At 44.0% G+C, this 24,172-nt stretch overlaps 1 protein-coding gene across 15 annotated transcripts in view; it reads right to left on the bottom strand.

Annotated features, from left to right (window-relative positions):
* The window catches only part of LOC135220022 (uncharacterized), an 875,986-nt gene that overhangs the window by 241,317 nt on the left and 610,497 nt on the right, over positions 1–24,172 (bottom strand). For 7 of the 15 annotated variants that reach the window (XM_064257324.1, XM_064257330.1, XM_064257325.1 and 4 more), the window contains exon 2: positions 13,581–13,708. The exons of 3 other annotated variants lie outside the window; for them this stretch is intronic. The gene's annotated coding sequence lies outside the window, so the exon portion shown is untranslated. Of the gene's footprint in view, positions 1–6,591; positions 6,776–6,964; positions 7,094–11,135; positions 11,182–13,580; positions 13,709–24,172 lie in introns of those variants that run through there. 5 more of the 15 variants (XM_064257335.1, XM_064257334.1, XM_064257329.1 and 2 more) reach the window with 3 other exon arrangements.

The following is a 24,172-nucleotide window of genomic DNA, read 5'->3' on the forward strand; positions in this document are numbered from 1 at the left end:
GAAAACACAATATAAACAAAGCATACGACGATGAAGCGGCCGAAAGCGCAAAAGTGATTTGTTTACCTCCCAGTCGCGCAGCGCGCGACTGTCGGACAAGCAGTTAACTACCGTTCTCCCCTTGTTCGAAGCTTACGACCGTTTCCAGCTGCCGCTAGCTACTTCCTATGTTAAAGGACCGATGGTTTGTATTACGTATCGGAACAAAGTGGCCTTCATAAGGTTTTGTAATGACAAATTCTTCTTGAAAGCCAAAGACGTCCGCGATGGCCCGTACTTCGTGCGCCTTGACTTTCAGAAGGTTAAACTGTTGCTGATTGCAAGAAGTGTGTGCTTCTCTAATAACATTCCTGATAAAGAATGAGAGTGCATTTTTAGATAAGGGCCTACTGGGGTCCCTTACAGAGCACCAGAGATTGCTCTCATTAGCAGCAAGTCTTTTCTTCCTCTGAAGATATTTCAGGCTTTCGGCTTCTCACCGGGCAAAGAGATCTCTCCTCTTCTGTCCCAACTAAGGAGGATAAGCTTTGATTTTCGAAGCTCCTGGGCCACGGCGAAGAAGGGTTTTCATTCTTGGCTAGGAAAGCCGGAAGAAAAGAGCAAACCGCGGAGCCTCCTTGGAAACCTACCTCACCTTCTAGAGCCTGCAGCTCGCTGACCCTCTTCACTGACGCTAACGCACAGAGAAAAAAGAGTCTTCATCGAAAGGTCTCTGAACGAAGCAGCATGGGGAGGGTTCGAACCTTGAGGACCTCAGGAAGAGCAGCACGACATCTAGATTCCAGCTAGGCACTAAGGAGGAGGTTCTTTTAACCGTTTCAAAACGATCTGATTAAATCATGGAGGTCCTTGTCCTCAGATATGTTTAATCCTCTATGACGAAAACTGAGGAAAGCATGCTCCTGTATCCCTTGATGGTGGAGACAACCAACCCGCATTTTTTCCCTCAGGAAGATAAGGAAATCATGCTATCTGAGTCACAGAGGTACTGGAGGAGGAAACTTTATGAGTCCTGCACCAGCGTCGAAAAAACACATCCCACTTCGACTGGTAGACTCTAGATGTGGAAGGTCTAACGTGCATTGGCAATAGCCCTTGCAGACTTTGCCGAAAAGTCCTTAGCTCTGACGAGACTCTTGATAGTCTGAATCCAGTCAGACTGAGAGCGGGGAGGTTTTGTGAAACCTGTCGAAGTGGGGCTGTTTGAGCAGATCGACTCTTAGAGGTATGGATCTTGGGACATCCACCAGCCACTTCCAGTACCTCTGTGAACCAGTCGTGGGCGGGCCAGAACGGAGCTATCACACAACGTCATCCTTGCTCCCTCTGACGCTGCGAATTTCCTTAACGTTTCCCCTATAATCTTGAAAGGCGGGAACGCGTAAAGATCCAGATTCCTCCAATCCATCAGGAATGCATCTATTGCCACTGCTCTTGGGTCTGCAATAGGGGAGCAGTATAGATCTATCCGCGCATTCCTGGAGGTCGCAAAAAGATCGAGATGGGGCCTGCCCACGTCCTCCACAGCTCCTGGCATACGTCCGCGTGCAGAGTCCACTCTGAAGGAAGGACTTGATTCCTTCTGCTTAGCAGATCCGCTCTGACATTTCTTTCTCCCTGTACGAACCTGGTGAGAAGCCTTATGTTCCTTTCCTCTGACCACAAGAGGAGCGATCTCGCTGTCTCGTACAGGGAGAAAGAGTTGAGTCCCCCCCTGTTTCCGAATGTAAGCCAGGGCTGTAGTGTTTGTCGGAGTTGATCTGAACATATTTCCCTTTTACGAGGGGTTGCGAAGGTCTTGAGAGCTAACCAAATCGCTGTTAGCTCCTTCATTGTTGATGTGCCAGGACACCTGATCCCCCATCCAGGTGCCTGACACTTCTCTCGACCCGAGAGTCGCTCCCAACCTTTGTCCGAAGCGTCTGCATACAACACTAGGTTGGGGTTCCGAACCTGCAAGGAAGGCCTTCCTTGTACAATAGAGGGTCTAGCCACCAACATAGATCCTCCTTTATCTCTTGCGAAATCTTGAACGCAAAGTCCAGACCTTGAGATTTCCGATCCCAGTTCCTCGTCAGGAAGAACTGCAGGGGTCTGAGGTGCAACTTCCTAGAGAAACGAATTGCTCCAGCGAGGAGAGTGTCCCCAACAGACTCATCCACTCCCTCGCTGTGCATACATCTTTCTCTAGAAAGATTGCTACCTTCTCCAAACCTCGGGTTATCCTCTCTGGGGACGGATACGTCCGAAAAACCTGAGAAGCCATCAGGAATCCCCAGATAGATACGTTCTTGACTGGGGATTAGCTGTGACTTCTCGAAATTCACTAGCAAACCCAGAGAAGCTGCTAGATCCAACGTCACTCGTAAGTCCTACCAGACATTTCTCCTTGGATTTGGCCCTGATAAGCCAATCGTCCAAGTAGAGGGAAATCTCACTCCTCGAGATGAAGCCACTGGGCAACGTTCTTCATCAGTCCTGTGAATACTTGGGGGGCCGCCGTGGAAAGGCGAAGCATAGGGCCCTGAACTGAAAAACGTTCCCTCCCCACATGAATCTGAGAAATTTGCGAGAAGAAGGATGGATCGGTACATGGAAGTAAGCGTCCTGAAGGTCCAGCGACACCATCCAGTCCCCGGGACGATGAGCTGCTAAGACTGATGACGTCGTCTCCATAGCGAACTTCCTCTTCTTCACAAAGACATTCAGGGTGCTCACGTCCAGAACCGGTCTCCATCCTCCTGAGTTCTTGGGAAACTAGGAACAGACGGTTGTAGAACCCCGCTGAAAGAGGGTCCTGAACCATCTCTATTGCCTCTTTCTCTAACATCAGCTCTACCGCTAAAGCGAGGGCTTGATTCATTAGTGGGTCTTTGTATTTGGCCACCAGTGCCCTTGGAGTGGTGGTCAAGGGTGGTCTCGAGATAAAGGGAATGAGGTATCCCCTCTTGATGATCGCGAGGGACCAGTTGTCCGCCCCTTTCGTGCCCAGAACATCTGCAAAGTTCAGAAGTCTGGCACCCACAGTTGTCTGGACGGGACACACGAAACTACTTCTTGGCCCTAATAGACCGGGAGAAGGTCCTTCCTCTTCTAGGTGGTCTCGAACCTCTGGAGGAAGAAGACGAGACGAAGGTCCTCCTCGAAAGGGTTCTTGCCTACTTTGAGCCTCTTTCTTCGTCTTCTGTTGAACAAAGGTTTCGGAATTCTAGCCGAGCGAGCTAGCATATCCTGCGTCGCTTTTGCTGATAACGAGCTGGAGATATCATTAATAGTCTTCTTGGGGAAGAGTTGCGGGGAAGCTGTGAATACAGCAAGGAAGCTCTCTGTGCGTGAGAAACCGCCTTGGTAAGAAAAGAGCAGAAAACGGCCCTCTTCTTTACCACTCCTGCACCAAAAAGTGAAGCAATTTCCCCGGAACCGTCTCTCACTGCCTTGTCCCCATGCAAGACAGAAACTGCGTGGAGGTCTTCAAGCGAAAGAGTGTCTTGCTCTTGAGTCCTCTTAGCCAACACTCCAAGGGTCCAGTCAAGAAAGTTAAAAACTTCTAAAACTCGGAACATTCCCTTCAGAAGGTGATCCAACTCGCTCATACCCCACAGTCGTCTTCGCAGAATTCAGCAGCCGCCGAGCGACGTGCGGAATCAACCAACGAAGAGAAGTCGAGTCTGCAGAAGAGGGAAGAGTTAGACCCAAGGGCTCTCCTGACTCGTACCAGAACCCCATCTTACCCGTCAGCTTGGACGGGGGAAAAGAAAAAACAAAAAAACTGTCTTGCCTTTCTCTTCTTTTGAAAGCAACCAGTCGTCAAAGTTCTTCAGAGCCTTCTTCATAGACACTGCAGGCTTCATCTTAATGACTGAAGACTTCTTAGCCCGTATTGGTCGTTGAAAATAAGGACGGAGGAGACGGAGGAGCAACGGCCGAAAGAGACTCCCCAAAATCTTGTTGCAAGAGGAGGTCTGTAAGTCTCTTATACGAAGAAACCGAAGCATCCTTGGGCAAATCTTCCTCCGAATCACCAACAAATTCTTCCGAAGAATGACGTCTAGAAGCTCTACTGCCCGGAGGAGAGCTAATCCTTGGAGCGCGCCTGTTCGGAGAGCGCCTACTGGGAGAAAACCACTGGGATGGGAGAGCGCTTACACGGGGAGCGCCTACCAGGAGAGCGCCTACCAGGAGAGCGCCCCCTCCCCAGGAGAGAGCCTACTAGGAGAGCGCCTAGTTGGAGAGCGCCTACTAGGAGAGCGCCTACTTTGAGAGCGCCTCCCAGGAGAGAGCCTACTAGGAGAGCGCCTAGTTGGAGAGCGCCTAGTTGGAGAGCGCCTACTAGGAGAGCGCCTACTTTGAGAGCGCCTCCCAGGAGAGAGCCTACTTGGGGAGCGCCTGCTAGGAGAGCGCCTACGTGGGGAGCGCCTACTAGGAGAGCGCCTACAAGTGGAGGCCCGTCTGTCGGAAAACAGATTCTAACTCCACAGAAGAGCGTCTGGATAAGGGAGAGCGCCTATCAGGCTCTCTGCGCCTGCTAGGCTCTTGGCGCCTGCCATCCATCAATACGCCTGCCAGGCTCTTGATGCCTATTGAGCTCAAAACCCCTGCCAGGCTCTTGACGCCTGCCACGGGGAGAGAAACATCCACAGATGAATCCCTGTCAGAAGCGCGGCGCTTACAAGGCTCTGAGCGCCTATCCAATCGGGATAGTGACTAACGGAGGAGAAAGCTTCCGTTGCCGTCCTACCAGGCTCTTGGCGCCTATAGGCTCTTGGCGCCTACTAGGCTCTTGACGCTACTAGGCTCCGAGCGTCCGTCAAAAGGAGAGTGGCCACCAGGCGAAGAACTCTTCCTTCGCTCCTGACGAAAACAAGGCTCTTGACGTCTGTCAAGCTCTTGACGCCTAACTGAAGAGGAGCGGAAATCCTGAGGAGAGAGCCTGTCTGGCTCCTTACGCCTTACATGCTCACAACTCTTGCTGGGAAGAGAGGAGAGCCTACTCAGAGAAAGATCCCGAGCTCCAGCCTGCACTTCTGACCTCCTACTAACAGGCTCAAAAGCTTCTCTAGCCAGAGGAGATTTAGCCGAAGGAACGTTCTTAGACTTTTCTTCTTCACCGGAAGTGAGGCGTCCTTCCGACGATGAGAAGTCCCGGCAATAGACTCCGCTAAACCGCCGCAATCTGCGCCTGCAGACCCGCCAGGATACGCGCAGGAGATCTCTTAAACTAAACTCTACAGGGGACGAAGTCCTGAGAGCGAACAGGAGAAAGCGTAACCGGAACGAAACCTTGGTTCTCTTTGCGTTCCACTTCTGGCTCTTCCGCGAAGGATTCGGGGCTGGAAGGAAGGGCGCAAGGATCCTTCCAGGGCCTCTTGAGAGGGCGAGACGACTCCGAGGCGCTCCATCTACGCTGAGGAGAAGGCGACGAAGATGACGAGAAGCACTGGCGCAATAACTCCTTCTTGGTTCGATCCAAGGCAGCCTGGGAACGAGCAACAGGAACTGCCGAGGGACGCCTGACCGGTGGGGGTTCTCCCTAACCTTCCTGCGGCTTTCGACTTTCCTCCTCCACTGGGTCTGGGAGTCTGAAGAGGTCTAGGCCTGGAAGCGTTAGTGAGCCGGTCAGACGCACCCTCCACTGCACTAGGGCACTGCACTGATTACTTGCACTATCATCACTCTTACCTTGTCGAGAGCGAGCGAGCTCTCCTTACTCCTGATCGAGGCTCTCCCAGAAGCAAACTTCCGAAAACGAATCTTCGGGTTCAAAGTGGGCTGGGCGCAGGGGCTGAAACTGGAGAAGGAACTACTTCTACTACAGGATTCTCAGCGTCAACTTCACTCACCTCGATCTACTAGAACTCTTTGAAGAAGCCTTGCGCACCCTATCCTTCTCTAACTTTCTCACATAAGAAGAAAGAGCCTTCCAACCATCCTCATCCAAATTCTCACACTCTTTGCAAGGGTTAATAAAAGAGCATTCATTCCCTCTACAAGACGCACATACCGAGTGAGGATCTAATTGCAGCTTTAGGAAGCCTAATTTACATTCCTTCTCTGAACAAACCCTAAATAAACTAGGTTTTCTTAACTTCAGAATCATCCATGACTATAGATATTGTAAGAGAAATCCAAAAGAAAAATCCAAAAAACAGTCCAAAAAGCATATGCCAAGCCAACAAACAAAGGGATACTTCACCAAAATCAAATCGTCGGCAACGAGAACGAATTTTAAACTATCGTAAGGACTGAACAACAGGTGTGTCCAGCCGGCGACAGAAAATAATCTGACAAGAAAGGGGGACTGGTTCTACACCCGCCTCCCAGCGGACGGGTAAGGTAGATCACCTGACCTACTGTAGCGTGTGCCGCGAGTTTGAATTTTCTGTCGTGACGTCAGAGACCTAAGCTAAGTATATATCTGGCAGGGAAGTTCATGTACAAAAATCTATGATACTGGCCACATAGATAGGTAAACATATCACAACTGAGGATCATCTCTATAAAAGAAAACTTTGTCATGATGTACAGGACATTCATTGATTGTACCCTTCCTTTGGAGGTTTGTATTTAAGTGATCTTCCTTTAGAGGCTTACCTGTTGGATGGCAACAAGCACAGTCATCTCCAAGGCAGTCATGATTCAATTGCACCAACACAGCTACTCCTTAGGAATACACTGCAAGAATTGACTTGTATATAGAATACATTGAGATTTGTGTCCAATATGGTTTAAGAATGATAGGCTTTATGCAGAAGACTGTGTGACATTCCAGCTTAACCTTTGTAGAAAAACAAAGTAATTATACTGACTTCAGACATCAAAAGAACTAAGTACAAAAACTATACAACTGACTAACCAAAATTTTAATGGTTCCAGTGTTTGAAAAATAAAGATATGAAATTCTAAAACAAATGAGAAACTGCTACTTCAATTACAAAGAAAAGGAAGCATCAGTGAAGTGACCTACCATTTATACAACAGTGACATGCAGCCTCCCCACATCCTTGTTCCTAGATGGTACCTGTGCACGTGTAGCTACTCGTACCATTGTAGCAATAGCCTTGATTAGCAGTACACTGGGCATTAGGGGTACAATCTGAGGGAAGATAATCATTTCTTCAAGTATATATTATCATCATTTCACATTATTCATATTATTGCATTCAATCCTGGATCATTGCAGCAGTCATAAAAATGTATATATGACACTGACATACAAAATTTTTTTTAGGTTTGTAACATAAGATATAGAGAGGAGAGACTAGACAAAAAAGCGACAATCGCGTGCACATAAGGAACCATTGTTATGTGATGACTGCCAGAGATGGCATCAGTATCACCTGTAAAGACCAGCAGCAAAAAAGCCACTTCTGGTGGGTAATGCTGGGTCATCAACTCTGAACAACGTTCACAAAAGAGCATGGATCACATTTCAAATAAGAGACCTATTTTCATCATGAGAATCTTTATGACTGTGAAATAACCTCAAGTAAACAGTGTTAGATCGCAGTCAACTTCACTCCTGCTTTTTATCTAATAAAATACGTAATGAATGCTGTAATAAGCTTTTTATTAAAGCAGGGGTGTTGTTTATCCGTGGTATGTGCCTACAGATTGTAAAATATCATTCGAAATGATGAATTGTATAGAATAAAAGTGGTTCAGTGTGCTGAATTCTACCTGAAAATCAGAGTGGCATATAGGGTCACCATCAGTCCATACAAACAATGGTTATGCCTGACTGTTTCCTACTACTTGACTACAACAATGTACAGGCTAGTAGCATGAGGCCTAGATCCAGGCCTGCTGCAGTTTCAAGTATTAATGAAATGTTATGGTAGTGTAAAGGTAAAAATACCGAATGGCCAGCCTCTACCGTAAACGTGACCTCCTACCCGAAAAAGTACTTCAACATGACCTGTAACCCCAGCGTCCGTCGAAGTAATACCGCAAGACCTCTAATTTCCTCTTGAAGTAAGTGTTTTCTCTCTAGTCACAAATCAATGCCGTAATTTTCAATTTTCAAGAAGGTGGTCGTGCTATGGTAGAGGTGGCCACCACGTGGCCATTCGGTACTTTAGCCTATATTTAGTACATGTTAACAATAAGTTCTCAAACCTGGTATGGAGAGGACTCTGCTGAATTTTAACGATAATTAGTTCTGCCTCTAAAGTAAATAGGACTGTACATTTATGGTGGAAAGAAAGGCAAATAACGTCGACAAATTGGTCAACTATATTGCGCAAGTGTATACAAACTAGTACAGCAGACAAATTAAAATTTTTATTTCTACATGTAGTACACATTGTCATTGGTAAAAGCTGCAAAGATAATTGAGGCCACCACTCGAACAACCGTCTATCTGCACAAAACAGAAATCGGAGAAAAATGCGATTGAAGTTTTGCAATGTTTACGTTATCATATTTCCGTTATTATTTATGCTATGACATCATTCTTTTTTTCAAAATGAAGCTAAAAGCATGTTCTTTACAAATATGTGTGTAAATGTTATCTGTCTATCCAAACTGTACCTCAAACAACACTATAACTGCAAAAAACCAAAGTTTGTCAACATTGGAATGCATATATAAGTGATAATTATGAATGGTATGATGTCATTTTTTTTCTTCAACATTATATTAGCCTAGATTTTAGAAACCTAAATGATTAAAAACTAGTATAATTATATAATGATGGGAAGAAGAAATATAAAAATTAAAAAACTATTGTATAAGAATGGTCTGTAAAATTATTCAGCCATGAAACTCTCCTTATGACACGTCTTTGGTCATCATTCATAGTAGGCCTACGTGGTGCAATCACATAACTACTTACCTAAAAAATATGTGAAAGCATTCTATAGCCCTAAAGCATGGTAGGATGCAAGATTTACTAGCACCATTTTTTTGTATTACACATAATTATGCCTAAAAAAAGAGCATGACTAACTTTTTTTCCCCATTTAACACATCTGACTATCCAATATTGGGTACAGTAATGATAGGCTAATAGATTTTAAAGTACAGTAAGGTATACTGTTTGGAAGGTATTTTCACTGGTTTTTTTACCAAAAAAAGACCGAGGAGTAATTACGTGTGCACTCACATTATTCTTTTCCCACTGAGTACTACATTCTAATGAGTTGTTTTCAATTTTATTTGATTCCTTATGCTTTCTACCCATAGTTGATGATCACAATAACTGTTATTTTTGTCAGAAACAATGCTTAATGAAAATTATAAGGTAAACCACGGAACACGAGAACTTGACAGCCAAACTAAGTGCCCTTTAAATATGACGTCATACCAAATCAAAGAACCTCATTGGTGGACGCATGCAGATAACGTTTTGTTCGACAGAACATTATCCGGGCTCCTTTTCCATCAAATAACCGCTTATCTGCAAATTTTGCAGATATACTGTTGTTCGATTCATTTTCATCCCAGGCTCTTTCACTCGAATAACAACTCTCAAATATTACGTATTTATAATTCTAGTTACTCTCAGTCTCTCTAGATTATGAACGTGAAAAATATATTTTTTTTTACAATTTCTAAACACTAGTATATAGAAGAAGAGTTGCTGGATTTGAAAGTATGTATAACTCAAAATCCGAAAATTTGCAGATAGACGGTTGTTCGAGTGGCAGCCTCAATTTACCATCATTAAAGACTGCTGAGAAAATAACCATATTGTAGCTGCCATATCTACAAAACTTTTATGGCTTAACTGTAGAAGAAATATACCACCAAAATTAAATATTTTTACTTCTGCATACAGTACATAGTGTATATAGTATATGGTGTATAAATCATTTGACAGTCTTGGTGGAGATCTGAGAAAACATGTTTTAAAGAGTATAGGGTTTCCCATAAGATTGTATGGGTTTGCGCTAATGTTTACATAAGAATTATCACACAGCAATGGTGCCAGGCAGTGTACGTCACAGACTGCCTTGGCTGTTGTACGGTGTTTAATCTCTCTTATCTATATCTCGGTTCTGTGTACTGTCATTCCTGTTTTGGCTTAAGTTCAAATAAATGATAATTAAATTAACCTGATATAACATCGGAGAGTAAGCTACAGAAAAGCGCACAAATAAGAAAACTTTAACCAATATAGGGAAACTATTGAGTAATACTATTTTTTAACATTTAAACTGAATGTATATATGACTACAAAGCAATTTATCACACGTGTACACACACACACACATTTTATATATATATATATATATATATATATATATATATATATATATATATATATATATATATATATATATATATATATATATATATATATATATATATATCTATATATATATATATATATATATATATAATATATATATATATATATATATATATATATATATATATATATATATATATAGTATATATATATATATATATATATATATATATATATATATATATATATATATATAATATATATATATATATATATATATATATATATATATATATATATATATATATATATATATATATATATATATATATATATATATATATATATATATATATATATATATATATATATATATATATATATATATATCATATATATATATATAGTACTGGTAATCTTCTTAGCACGAAGATATAGTAAATCAGTTGTATTCCACATAGGAAAATGAAAAAAGGTATATCTCAGATAATGCCCAACAGTTTTCGTCCTCCAATGGACCTCTTCTTGGAAGCGTTATTAATAAACGCTCCAAGAAGAGGTCCTTTGGAGGACGAAACTGTGGGGCATTATCTGAGATATACCTTTTTTCATTTTCCTATGTGGAATATACAACCAATATATATATATATATATATATATATATATATATATATATATATATTATATATATATATATATATATATATATATATATTGCATCATATGTGTGTGTCATTTTGATAGCATTATCATGAGCTCTAAATTTCAAATAAAATGGTTAAATAACATTAAAATAGTCATATACATGAAAACTATATAAATGCATAGTATCTACATAGACACACATATAGATAAGATAGATAAGCAGATAGATAGATTGGATAAACAGATAGATGCATGAATGTATGCTTTATAAACAAATTCTGCAAAAAAAATATAGTACCCGTTCTTCTACTGTAGTTCATGTGACTCACCCTTGCAACATGTGCAAAGTTTGAAAATTTCCAAAACAACCTGCTGGTTCAGCCAAGCCATAGCAAGTTCCCCAGTCACCACACCATCTTGGACACATCTCCAGCTGCCTCCTCCACATTCAGGTAATCAACACAGTTATCAGGATCTTAAAAGGACAGATTGCCATAATGTCACTAATGTTATGTGTATGGAATGTTGGGAAATAATTCCCTCTATATTGAAAATGCTTCTGTCGACAGGAATCCATTTTGAGCTACAGTATATATTATGTATGCAGAATAAAATAGAATAGAATGGAATATACACTTTAGGCCAAAGGCCAAGCAGTGGGACCTACGAGGTCATTCAGTGTTGAAATGGAAATTAACAGAAAAGAGGTCTGAAAGGTGTAAAAAAAGAAAACTCACAGTTGCACCATGAATCGATTGTTAGGAGAGGGTGAATAGTAAGATGGAAGAAAGAGAATGAAAACGGAGATACAGTAAAAGATGTTATATATATAAGAATGGATGAAAATGTTTTCTGTTTTATGAACAAAAGCAGTCTTACTATATAGATGCTGCTGTGGAGCTTTGGGTAAACTAGGCGCGTGACGCCAACAAAGGTGAGTATGGGACGGCCACAGGGAAAGGATGTAAGTAGCAACATCTGTCCCAGAGGGAAAAGAAATAACTGCTATGTGAAGCCACTTACTTGTGAAACAGCAAGCACAGTTCAGTCCATCACACCCATCGGCATAGACAGCTCCACTGCAAGTGTGATTACTTGTGGTGTCGAAGCAGTAGCCTTCATTGTCCAAACAGATGGGTTTTGGTGTACAAGCTGAGGACACATCGACATAATAATTATTACAATACCAATGCAATGGCAGATCTTTGAAGGATTCTCTATACATTGTGGAATTTGAGCTGCACTAAACACACCAAAATGGAAACACCATTAGATGTTAGCAGTGAACATTTCGAAGAATCTTAAGTCATGTTTGGGGATTTAAAAGACCTAAAATCTGCCTTGTTGAATACTGTCACTGACAACACAAATAGCCAGTTCTAATTCACTTCAAATTTAGAAAAACCCTGATTTTCATTTTGATTTCTAACTGGTAGCTCTTGGGATATGTTGTGATGCAACCACAGAAAGTTTTTTCCATTTTCACCAAAATTGACAGCCATTCCTTCTTTTATTTCATCCTTTTAGAATACATCATGACAGGGAATATAATGCTAATTTAAAATCAAAACTAATAAAATGTTTATTCTTGAAAGCATTTGCAAAGTTCAAAATCCTCTGCTTAAAGGCAATAAAATAGAGATCTTTTTAAAATTAGAATATTCAATTACTTAATCTATACAAGGAAGTGTAAATTAAACTTTACTATAACAATCAGATTTTTGAATACACATGTAAATAGACCGACAGACAGGTGATACCCGAAGTGTAGAATTCCACCAAAGGAGCACCTATAAATTGAACAAGTACACATATGTATACCTGTGTACCCTCTTTTAGGTGTTCTCTATAACCTTATCCTTCGTCTACTTAAAGGCTCTCCAACTTACCTCCTGGCTTGCAACAAGCACAGTTTGTGCCATAGCAGGCAGAGCTGTCAATTGCACCGTTACAAGTACTCCAGGCTGTGGGTTTCATGCACAGCCATGAGCAGCAGTCACACTGGGGCTTTTCAATGTAGACAGTAACATCTGAAATGACCAGTAGTGGTGAAAACACTCTGCAGACATAGCAGTAAATGCTTAACTCCTCAAATGTTTACAACTTCAGGGCTCTATTTGTATGTTACATAGTTCGGTTTGTCTCACTCGCTTCTTGAGTATTAGTGAAGATTGTATGGAAGACCTAATAATACTGTATTTTTCTTTAGAACTGATAGTTATTCTTTAAGGTTTCTCTTCACAATAGTATACGAAGCAACATTGCAACGTATATCTTTCTCTTAAGGACGATATACGTTAACAGAGAAATTACAATTTTTAAAACCAAGGATTTTGGTGCTCTATACCTTTTTTTCTATTTTTTTTTTTATTAAAGAAAACATGGCAAGGAATTGGAATATAAGATTTAGGACAGGCACTGGAAACTAAGAGGTCATTCAGCACTTATGAAAACAGATCAAAGGGGGTTTTAAGGCGTAACAGGAGGAAAACGTCGAAGTTGCATTATGAAACAATTATTAGGAGAGGGTGGAAAGTATGATGGAAGAAAGAGAATAAAAATGGAGGTATAGAAAGAAAGAAAGAAAGAAAAGGGGTAACGCTTACAGTGCACTGTGTGTGGTGGGATGGTGGCACTACCTTCCTATGAGGCAAATAATGGCAAGAAATGTCCCTATTAACAGAGAACAGCATCCAGAATGAAGAAGAGGTCTAGCCATTTTTTCGTGTGGAAAGTCACTTACCAGTAATGCAGCAACCAAGTACGACTCACTGCAGCCTTCATGGTAGACGGTAGCATTGCATTGGAAGTTACTATTCTTGTTGAAACATTGTCCGCCGTTACTGCTACACTTCTGAAGAGGTGTGCAAGCTGGAAGTTTGAAACAAAGAACATTAATCTTACTCTTCATCTTACAGATGATATAAAGTTTCAAATCAATTCTCAACCATAGTCGTTGTTTTACACCAAAGCTTTTGTTCCTAATTTCACCAGAAATCCAGTGTGAAATCTAATTAAATTAAAGGGGACATCAATTATACAAAAATCTAATATCTTTTTCAATCACATATAATAAATCCTATATAACAGAGACGAGTGCATTCCTGACTTAAACAAGGCGCTGGAGGTACAAAAACAGGATATTAGTGCACAAGAGGTGAGAGATGCCTTAAAATCTGTAAAAAATGGAAAAACTACTGGTGTGTGTGGGATATCCACAGAGATACTGAAAACAGGAGGACGAAGGATGATAGAGGCCTTAGGAGTTGTTTTTAGCATAGTTTGGAGAACAGAGGTGGTACCAAGTGATTGGAAAAAGGCAATTATGATACCAATATATAAAAATAACGGAAGTAAAAGGGAGTGTGGTAACTATCGGGGCAAAAGTTTACTGTCAGTCCCAGGGAAGATATTCATGAGAGTGATACTTAACAGAATAAGACCTATAGTAGATGAAAAACTTAGAAAACAGCAGTGAGGTTTTAGAAGTTGAAGGTCAACAGTGGATCACATTTTCACCTTTACACAGATAATTGAGAAAAGATGGGAGTATGCAAAGCCAATATTCTGTGCCTTTATAGACTTAGAGAAAGCGTACGATTCAGTGTGGAGGGATGGAATGTGGAGAGTGGCAGAACACTATGGTATACCACTAAAAGTGATAAGGATACTAAAGAACTGGTATCAAGGTGTGTGCAGCTATGTACAGATGGATGGACTGCAAAGTGACTGGTTTCCAGTTGGAAGAGGGCTAAGACAGGGATGTGTTATGTCACCCACCTTGTTTAATGTATATATTGACCACATAATGAGAAGAGTGATGGAGAATGAAAACATAGGAGCTAGTATTAGTGGAGAAGTTTTTATGGATTTGGACTTTGCTGATGATGCTGCATTGGTTGCTGATACGTGGCTGGTGCTGGTAGGTATGGTAATGAGGATGGAGACAGAGACACTGAATTTTGGCTTGAACTTCAGCATAATGAAGAGCAAGATCATGGTTGTGAGTAGGGATGATGGTTGGGTGAACATGGAAAACATGATATTGTTAAGATACAATAAAGTTTGTTCATACTTACCTGGCAGATATATATATAGCTGTATTCTCTGAAGTCCGACAGAATTTCTAAAACTTACGACACACGTAGTGGGGAGTTAGGGTAGGGTTGGTTAGTACCCATTCCCGCCGCTGGGAGGCGGGTATCAGGAAACCATTCCCATTTTCTATCAGATTTCTATCTCACTGTCTCCTGAGGGGAGGTGGGTGGGTACTAAAAATATATATCTGCCAGGTAAGTATGAACAAACTTATTGTATCTTAACAATATCATTTTGTTCATGAAACTTACCTGTCAGATATATATATAGCTGAATCCCACCTTTGGCAGTGGGAGAGACAGAAAAAGGATTTTAGGAAACATATAAATGTAGATGATTGACATCTTGGTTCCTTACCTGTTAGCATAGCTGACTTCGTGATTACTGGTCACCCAAGCCTGCTTCTGCTTCACTAAGAGTTACCAACAAGGTAGTGACCTGTGTAGTTGGTGCGCTCTAGATGATCTGTCAACGGGGACGGGACCACAATGTTGACTAGACCATGACCATACTTCTGAGGGCAAACGAGGCAAACCACCACCTAAGTTAGCCTAACAACAAACTCCCATATACCAAAGGCTAAAGGAAGGGACGACGTACTCGGCAGCCGACCCCTACAACCATAAACATACAAATATCAAAACTCACCTACCCTTTTCTATGGGAAAGGATGAGTGCTACCTCCTGCCCCCAAAATAGTGTCTGCGGCGACGTATGGTCCCTGAGAGAGTAACAGTTTTCATAGGTCGTTCTCACCTCCCGTAGGTAGTGCGAGGCGAACACTGAGTTACTCCTCCAAAAAGTAGCACTTACTGTCTTTAAGAGCCATGTTTTTCTGAAAGGCTATTGAGGTCGAAATAGCCCTTACTTCGCGTGCGCATTAACTTTTAGTATCTTAAAGTCGCTGTCTTTGCAAGAAGAGTGCGCCTCTTTAATGGTGTTTCTTAAAAAGAATGCCAGTGCATTCTTGGACATGGGCATGTTTGGTCTCTTGACCGAACACCATAAGTTCTCCGCAGAACCTCGGCAATCCTTCGTTCTACGAATATACTCTCTAAGAGCCCTAACAGGACACAGGACTCTTTCTGGCTCTTGACCAATGATCTCTGCCATACCCTTGATCTCGAACGTTCTAGGCCACGGATTGGAAGGGTTTTCGTTTTTGGCCAGAAAACGACATACCCAAAGAGCAGACCGCATTATGCCCTTTGAAGCCGACGTGTTTGCTGATAGCCTGTATTTCGCTAACTCTCTTCGCCGTCGCCAGAGCAGTTAGGAATACAGTTTTCTTCGTCAAATCTCGTAGAGACGAAGAGGAAAGAGGTTCAAAGCGATTTGACATTAAATATTTGAGGACCACATCCAGGTTCCACGAAGGTAACTTCGGTAGCGGTACCTTGGTCGTCTCGAAAGATCTCAATAGATCATGGAGATCCTTGTTATTAGCGAGGTCAAGACCTCTATGGCGAAAAACTACAGATAGGACGCTTCTGTAGCCTTTAATAGTTGACACTGCCAACTTCAGATCTTGTTTAAGATAAAGCAAGAAGTCGGCGATCTGGCTCACAGAGGTAGTGGTAGAGGAAACTCCTTTTCTCTTACACCAACTTCTAAAGGCTGCCCACTTCGATTGGTAAACCGCGATTGATGATGGTCTCCTCGCGGTGGCGATAGCTTTAGCCACTGATTTCGAAAAACCTCTCGCTCTGGCCAACTTTTGGATAGTCTGAACGCAGTCAGACTCAGAGCGGAGAGGTTTTTTGTGGTACCTCTCGAAGTGGGGCTGTTTGAGTAGATCTCTCCTTAACGGAAGAGATCTCGGATAATCCACTAGGTAGAACATCACCTCTGTGAACCAGATCGCTGCGGGCCAAAAGGGGGAGATTAAAGTCAAACCTCGTCCCCTCCTGATGCTGCGAATCTTCTCATCACTCCCCCAGGATCTTGAAGGGGGGAAAAGGCGTAGAGATACCAGGCCCGTCCAATCCCATAGAAGGGCGTCTACTGCTACTGCTCCCGGATCGAGAACCGGGGAGCAATACAGAGGAAGTCTCGCCGTCCTTGACGTTGCAAAGATGTCCACTAAGGGGCATCCCCAAAGACCCCACAGCTCCTGGCATACGTCTTGATTGAGAGTCCACTCTGTCGGCAATAACTGTCCTTGTCGACTGAGGAGATCTGCCCGGACGTTCTCGACTCCGGCAATGAACCTTGTCAATATTGTGACTTCTCTCTCCTTTGCCCAAAGTAGGATCTCTTTCGCTAGAGTGAACAGGGAGCGAGAGTGTGTTCCTCCTTGTTCTTCAAGTATGCCAGGGCTGTGGTGTTGTCCGAGTTGACTTGAACTACACGACGGGAGACTTTGTTCTGGAAGAACTGGAGCGCTAATTGAACCGCTGCCAGCTCTTTGAAGTTGATATGCCAGGTTACCTGTTCCCCTCTCCAGGTACCTGACACTTCCTCCCCCCCTAGAGTTGCTCCCCACCCCGTGGATGACGCGTCGGAGAACAACACTAGGTCGGGGTTCTGAAGCTTGAGGGGGGATATGCCCTCTGACAGCTTCCACGGATCGAGCCACCATCTTAGATGGTTCTTCACCTCTTCCGAGATGCTTAACTTCATGTCGAAGTTGTCCTTTTCTGTCCAGCTGTCCGACAGAAAGAACTGAAGAGGTCGGAGGTGTAGCCTCCCCAGGGAAACAAACTTCTCCAGCGAGGAAATGGTCCCCCAGCAGACTCATCCATTCCCTCACCGAGCATGAATCCTTCCCTAGAAAGGCCGACACTTTTTCTATGCCTTGTTGCTGACGTTCCTGGGACGGAAAAGCCCGAAAGCCAGCCACTGAATCCATCTGAATCCCCAGATACACGATGGACTGTGTTGGGGTCAGATGTGACTTTTCGAAGTTCACCAGAAGTCCCAGGACGCAGCTAAAGACAGAGTCGTTTTGCAAGTCCTTCAGGCACCGGGTCTGCGAGGAGGCTCGTATGAGCCAGTCGTCCAGATAGAGCGAGATTCTGATGTTGGAAAGATGGAGCCACCTCGCCACGTTCTTCATTAAGATGGTGAAGATAAAAGGGGGCGTACTCAGTCCGAAACAAAGAGCCCTGAATTGAAAGACCTTCCTTTCAGTACGAACCGAAGGTTACTTCATCGATTGGGGATGTATCGGGACGTGAAATAGTAGGCGTCCTGGAGGTCGAGTGATACCATCCAATCTCCGGGTCTTAAGGCCCCCAGAACTGACTGAGGTGTCTCCATCTTGACCTCTGCTTCTATAAAGAGGTTTAGACGACTTACATCCAAGACAGGCCGCCACCCTCCCGATTGTTTCGGTACAAGAAACAATCTGTTTGTAAAATCCTGGCGTTGCCAGGTCTAAAACCTGTTCCACTGCTCGTTTCTCGAGCATCTGCTCGAGCAGGTCGAAAAGTATCTTTCGCTTTGTTTGAGGATACGATGGGGACAAGTCCCTGGGAGTGGAAGTCAACGGGGGCGGCTTTATGAAAGGGATCTTGTAACCCTTCTCTATGACGTCGAGAGACCAGGTGTCTGCCTCTCTTACTCTCCAGGCTTCTGCAAACAACTGCAGCCTGGCTCCTACCGGTGACTGAAGGCACGATCTCTCACTTCTTGCCCCTAGACTTGGAAGGGGCTCTACCTCTAGGAAGGCTTCTTCCTCGAGGGAGACGATCTAGCGGAAGTCCCTCCACGAAAGGGCTTCTCGCTTTCTAAACGGTTGGGCTCCTGACGACGTTGAAGGGCCAGCCGGACGTTCTCGAAGACTGAGCCAACAGGTCTTGTGGTGGCTTTCTCTTGCAGACTAACTGCCAGATCCTTCACCATAGCTTGGGGAAGAGATGACTCGAGAAGGGAGACATACAAAAGTTCTGTCCTCTGTGCGGGAGAGACAGACTTAGCCGCAAAGTGGCAATAAAGCGACCCTTTTCTTAAGAACCCCTGCTGAAAAATGAGAGGCTCACTCCTCTGAGCCATCCCTGACGGCCTTGTCCATGCATGACAATACACTGGACAGCTCCCCCAAGCTGATCGAGTCTGGCTTACGAGATTGGTTGTCTAAAGCTCCAAGACACCAGTCTAAGAAGTTTGAAGACCTCTAAGGACCTAAACAGTCCCTCAAAAGATGGTCCAGTTCGGAAGTCGTCCATGATACTTTAGCTGAGGCTAAAAGGGCCCTCCTTGAGGCATCAACACGCTGGCAAAATCACCTTGAGCAGACGTAGGAACCTTCAATCCTAATTCCTCGCCTGTCTCTACCACATCCCTGCCTTACCGCTAAGTCTAGACGGAGGCAGGGCGAAAGTAGTCCTTCCCTTTGCTTTCCTAGACTCCATCCAGGCGTTAACCTTCCCGGGAAAGCTCTTTCTAGTAGATAACGACGTCTTCATCTTCACGAAACCTGGAGACTTGCTTGTCTTCGACGACGAAAAACTGAGAAGGAGGAGAAGGAGGAGCAGCAGGCTGGAAAGTACGCCAAACGAATCACGAAGTAGTCTGCCAAAACTTGATAATCTGACGAAGCAGACGTAGAAGGTTGTTCTTCAACATCCTCAGAAGAACCGCTAAGTTCTCCTTCTTCCCTACCCGAGTGCAAATCCGAAGGAAGAGGCAGAAGTCCTTTAGCTCCAAGTCTCCTATCCGAACGATGAAGAGAAGACGAGGGTAACGGATCCTTAACAGTCACAGGATCAGGAATCACCTTTAGAGGCGCGAACGTGCCAAAGCCTCGGGAACAACATCCGAGTGACAGCGAAACTTCCACATTCGCGTCCACAGAGCTCTTACTAGAACGTCTACGAGCGTCCATCTGAGCGTACCAACGTAGGCGTTCTCTCGAGCGTCCAGCGAAGCGTCCAACGGAGCGTCCATCAAAGAGACTCTTCTAACGTCCCGCGAAGCGTCCTTACGAACGTCCCGCGAAGAAACTTGATCAAACGCTGCCCGACTAGCGTATCGTTGAGCGTCAACACTGTCATGTCGAAGAGGGGCCGAACGCATAGAAGTCCGTCCGACAGCTACAAAATCGTCGTCAGCAGAAGTGTCGAAGTCGGAACAGCCGAGCGTCCTCTCTACGGGAAGAGAGAGAGCATGCAGAGATCTCTCCCTCTAACCTGGCGTCTAACGTCACCTCTAGACGAACCCTGGGGAGCAAACGAAGTCTAGAGGCGAAAAAACAAGACGGGGACGAAAGAGGAGCCGTTGGAGAAGACTGATAGTTCTCTTGATAGGAAGTCTATCGTCTTTCCTGCGACGAGGAACCGTCTCCTTCTGCTTTAGTAAAGCGTCCAGTTGCCGTTGCATAGCAATGATGATCTCCGTCTGAGATGTCTCCTTACGCGGAGACGAGCTGCGCTTGTGAGAAGGAGAGGGGCGAGGGGACGCCTTCTTCCTTCTCCCAGGAACAGCCTTGGCTCTAGAGCGACTGGGGCGCTCGCGGGCGTCATCGTCGGATGACGTCCTAGACTTCTTCTGGGGCGGAAAAGAAGCTACGCTTTCCGGAGAAGAATGCCACTCAGACAAAGCATGACGTGAAGCGTCAAGCTCTTGAAGAGTCCTCTTCAAGGGTCGCGAATCCGAACGAGATTCCCACCCCTTGCGCGGGGAGGACGCGTCGGAAGACGAGAAACAATCCTTCAGGATACGTGCTCGAGCACGCTCCTTAGCAGCCTGGGAAGCGTCCACAGGAACTGCTGAAGGGACGTCAGATCGGTGGGGGTTCCCATAACCCTCCTTCGGCCTTCGACATGCCCTCTCCCTGAGTCCTGGGAGTCCGGCAGAGGTCCACAGCCTAGAGGCATATAGGGCCGATCTGACGCCCCCTCCACTTCACTAGGGGCACTATCACTGCACTTATTTTGCCTGTTTTCAAGGGCAAGCACTTTAGATTCAAGCGTCTTCAATGAATCCAGGATAAGCGAAAGGGCATACCCTCCGCAGACACCACTTGAGGGACCGAAGGCAACACTACGGGGTTAGGAGACACAAAATCTAAAGGAGGGTTAGAAGGGGATACATTAAGACCCTGTCTGCTACCCGACTTACTCCTGGAGGAAGACCTCCTAATCCTATCACGTTCTAACTTATTTACGTAGGATTCATACGTCTTCCATTGTAAATCATCCAAGCTTTCACACTCATTACAGCGCAAATCATATTTACACTCTTGCCCCCTACACCCTTTACACAATGTGTGAGGATCAACCAAGGCTTTAGGAAGCCTAACCTTGCATTCCACTTTGCGAACACACCCTGCGGCTAGCCGAAACTACATCCAGACATATCTAAGGAAAAAATCTAAGCCAAATTCAAAACAGTCCAAGTCACGTATGCCAAGCTATCGATCAATCAAAAAACCAAAAAAGTCAAGAGGATACTCAAGCAATGAAAAGTTTTCAAAATCCTGAGGCGGAGGTGTGTAAACAGATGTTTACGACACCAGCGACAGAAGAAATCTGATAGAAAATGGAATGGTTCCTGATACCCGCCTCCCAGCGGCGGGAATGGGTACTAACCACCCTAACTCACACTACGTGCGTCGTAAGTTTTAGAAATTCTGTCGGACTTCAGAGAATACAGCTATATATATATCTGACAGGTAAGTTTCATGAACAAAATGTCAATTAGAGGACAGGAACTCAAGCAAGTTGAGAAGTTTGTATACTTGGGAAGTGTGGTAACAGCAGACAGGAGGCAAATTGAGGATATACAAAGAAGAAAACTAGGAGCAACAAGAGCTTTTGAAGTTCTGAGGAGAAACGTGGGGTCAAGGCATGAAATCAGCTTGAGAACTAAGACGAGAATATTTAATGCAGTAGTACTGCCAGTCGATGTATGGTTCGTCCACTTGGGCACTGACCAGAACAGAGGAGAGAAGGTTCGATGCTTTTGAGATAAAGCTGCTGAGAAGGATACTTGGCATTAAATGGAACGATTTTGTTAGGAATGAAGACATCAGGATGAGATTGAGGCAAATGCCAGTCAGTACCAGGCCAAAATGGTTCAGACATGTTGAGAGAATGGATGGGAATTGAGACCCCAGGAGAGCACTGAGACCAGTACAAATAAGAAGACGACCACTGGGAAGGCCAAGAACGAGGTGGATAGACAGAATTGTCAGAGATCTTGAACAAGAAATCCGGAACCTAGAGGAAGCGAGAAGTGCAGTGATAGAGATGATGGAGAGGACTGTATCAGCCTTATGCCATCGGCCGGAGGCGGGAAGATAAAGTAAGTAAAGGTTTAGAAAGGTTTTCCATATGGTGAAGTAATAAACTGGGATGGTTTCTGAGAAAATGTATAAAAAATTTAATGAAATATCAAATTATTTTGCTGTTATTCTTGCTGAAAAGTTAAAATATTCAATGCCAATTAATACTGACAGGTACCCTACAATTAATACAGCCTTGTTCATTACACTTAAAACATTTAGTAACATATAACAATGTATACATAACAAATAAATGTGATATTGTTATGATACAATAAAGTTTTATACATACTTACCTGGCAGATATATACATAGCTATTACTCCGTCGTCCCCGACAGAAATTCGAATTTCGCGGCACACGCAGCAGGTAGGTCAGGTGATCTACCCCCCCGACGCTGGGTGGCGGGAATAGGAACCATACCCGTTTTCTAATTCATATTTTTTCTTCCAGCTGTCTCCTGAGGGGAGGGCTGGGTGGGCCATTTAATTGATATATCTGCCAGGTAAGTATGTATAAAAACTTTATTGTATCATAACAATATCATTTTTATACATTCAACTACCGTCAGATATATACATAGCTGATTCACACCATTGGTGGAGGGTAAAAGACAGCTATTACTGAATATACAGGTAAAACAACATACGTTGTAGGTAATAAATAAATAAAACCTTGGTTTCCTATGTGTTTAGACGAAGGGTCGACTTCTAGCTATTGCTAGTAGTCTGCTTCGCTCAAGAGCCTCAGCGAGGATGTGACCTATGGCTAAGAGTTCTTGTAGATCTGTCAATGGGGTCTTATCCACTTACTTGACAGAATCTAGTGGTCATTTGTCAATGGGGTCTTATCCACTTACATGACAATACACCAATGCCTATTGGCATAATTTAAGGAGCACAACACGATCCCGATCACCTGATCCTAACACGAGGGTTTGTGCTTAATTTGAAAAGAGCTATCCCCAAAACTCATTTCAAATAACCCCAGAAAATAATACACTTATGTTAAAAAAAAATTAAAAAATAATTCACTAGTTAAGGATCAGTGTCGTCTCCCTATCCAGCAACGCATCCGTGGACACGTATAACAAAGAGAGAAGGATCTCTCATAGGCCCACTTGATCTCTTCGTGAAAGAGGAGCAACACAGAGTTGCATCTCCCCGTTATTACAGCTAATATGTCTCTCACGACATATTGTTATGAAAGAACAAGAATTGTTAAAAGCCCGCACTTCAAGCGCTTTCAATTCTTAGCTGTTTGAAGGAATCATCGAGTTACTCAAGAAGTGCTTTAGAGATTCCACTGTTCCAAAGAAGACCAGGGCTTTCTTTGAAATAGAACTCTTCTGGATGAAGCCCAGAGCCTGGCTTGCGCCTGGCTGGCGCTTCGCGCCTGCCATGGCGCCTCGCGCCAGTCTGGCGCCTCGCGCTGCCTGGCGTCTCGCGCCTGGCTTGGCGCCTGGCTGTCGCCTCGCGCCTGGCTGGCGCCTCACGCCTGGCTGGCGCTTCGCTTGCCTGGCGCCTCGCGTCTGGCTGGCTCCTCGCGCCTGGCTGACTTCTCCCCACATTGCTGGAGATTCGGAGCTTGTTAAGAGTCTCGATGAAAACTGGCAATGTCCACCTCGGACACTTTATTTGCCTGATTTATTCGCCTCTAGCGCATCTGCGCCAGATTGGAGGCCTACTCCTTCTCCTCATCAGACAATGACAGTGTTTATTTGGACTGTCTTGCTCTGGCGTCTTTACGCCTGTTTGGCATTTGGCGCCTGATTGGCGCTACATTGTCCGAAAGTCTGAACATCCACAATCGTTTATCAGGAGAATGGAAAAGGGTGGAAGAAATTCTTTCACTTTGAGCTTATGGCCTCCGTAACAAGGGAGGTAATTTTAGTCAGCTACATCCAGTAGACGATAGGAAATCTAATAGTCCGAGAGACCAGTCTTCCTCCGAGGAGGATCATACTGATACTTCCGTTGCTAACAAGCACTCTTCCTACATGTTGAAGTG

The sequence above is a fragment of the Macrobrachium nipponense genome, chromosome 1, assembly GCF_015104395.2.
Source record: "Macrobrachium nipponense isolate FS-2020 chromosome 1, ASM1510439v2, whole genome shotgun sequence".
In the NCBI taxonomy this organism is placed as follows: Eukaryota; Metazoa; Arthropoda; class Malacostraca; order Decapoda; family Palaemonidae; genus Macrobrachium; species Macrobrachium nipponense.